Consider the following 1921-nt stretch of genomic DNA (forward strand, 5'->3'; position numbering starts at 1 on the left):
ACAAAAGGCCAAATACTGCATGAGACCATTATTGTAAAAGCTTAAGAAAAGATTTCCATACTAAAAGAAATATTTCTTGATGATTACCAGGGGCAGCAGGAAGGGAAGAGCGATTAACAGTTTAGGGGATAAAAAAATGTTAGCTAGGATGATGGGGAGGCAAATACACAAAGAGGGGGAAGGCAGTACACAAGAAGGGGGAGGGTGACAGAGGAACAATGAAGATGGGGGAAGACTTAGGGAGGTATGCATGGGGTAAATGGGATAGAAGTAAATAGTATTTATACACAATCTTGAAACAACAGTGCTCTGTGATACAGGAATAGAGATATAGTCTGAATGGGTAAAAGAGGAGGAAAATGTTTAGGTGCTTGACTGTCTTGTGGATATTGATTTCTCCTGCCAATTATTGTAAATTAGACATTTAAGTGTGATAGAAATTCATATTGGGAATTATGATTCAGAAAACCCATCTTTAGCTTACAACTGATTGGTTTAGCTAAAAGGAGAATTAGAATTTCCACAGGGAAATAGGCTTATTGTTAAGTTTTTGTGGAGTATACAGCCTACATGGAATCCTTAGCCCTACCCAGAACCTTCTGAGGTGGGAAATTCCCACTTAAAAAGACATGCAGACCAATCCTGAATGACAGGGAGAATAGAAGATTCTTATTGAAAGAAAATGAGCAGAAAAAAAGCAACCTTTCTGGCTATTAAAACATCAAGCATGCTGTTTGCTTTGGAGGAATCAAGGTAAGAGAAGTCAGCTTATCAGAGAAAACCCCTTCTAAGACTGAAACTCAAAGGGAACACATGAGCAGTCTAGTATGCTTGCTAGTAATCACCTGGTCTACTTGTTCATGAAATGGGGGAAATGTAACAATGAAAACATGGGCTGAGATTGTTATATTGATACTCATTGACCTTGTGATGAGAAAGAAAAGAGGAAGTGCTGGCTGGAAGTGCTCTGAAATTCAAGGTGATGTGTGTACTCCAAGCCCATGGTCACTGACCTAGTCACTGAAGGCTACAAATGAGAATGAAGCAGCCAACTGCAGCTAGTACCCATTTGACCTAGCTTGGCTGACTAGCTGACTAGAACTTGACCAGATGAAGATAAAGATACTTGATACTGTGGGTAAGTATAAATTGCTACAATTTGATAAAATGGACCTTTGCTTATGATGCAGTTGCTCAAAATTCCAGCTGAAATAAAAACAGGTTTCCTCAGTGCACCGGGCTGATAGGAATAAGCAATTTAGACACTGGCTATCAAGGGGGACTAAGAAGGCATGAAGTGGCTGGTTTCCAAGCTTTCATGAGTGTGCTTCGTTTCAGAATGAGCAGGGTAAAGTAGAATCCACACTCAATGGTTTTCCTCTTTCCCAGATGGATCTGGTGAAAAGGGGTGGGAAATGATGGTGGCAGGATTTTGTGATTCAATTGTTAGCAGGATTAATTGTGATTGTCACAACTAATTGTATAAGATGTGTAGTGAGTAAAAGGGGGGAGTAGTTAAGCCTTCGTTTCAGGAACAGAGAATTCCAGGGCCATCAAGGAAGGACATGAGTGGAGTGTGAGATCTTACCTAGAAAAGTGATGACATCAGAAATGGTGGCAATGGCTATGGACCAGAGAAGAGACCGCAGCTGTGGTTTCCAGGACCATGGACTGAAAAAATCTGTGTGCCTGTGGGCCAGGAGGTTGGCTTGCAAAATGTGCCCTTTGGACATTTAAATGAATATTTTTTTGTTTTGTTTTGTATATGTATTTTGCTTTGTTGACTCGTGAAAAATAAGGTGTAAAAGAAAAGCCACAGGGAGGAAGCAGGAAAACTGTTGTTGCAGGGAAAGGGTTTTAGTCATTCAGATGAAACCAAATGTATGACTGCTTGAAAGTAAAGCTGTTGATCTTGTCTGTT

This window comes from Chrysochloris asiatica, unplaced genomic scaffold, assembly GCF_000296735.1.
Source record: "Chrysochloris asiatica unplaced genomic scaffold, ChrAsi1.0 scaffold00070, whole genome shotgun sequence".
NCBI lineage: Eukaryota > Metazoa > Chordata > Mammalia > Afrosoricida > Chrysochloridae > Chrysochloris > Chrysochloris asiatica.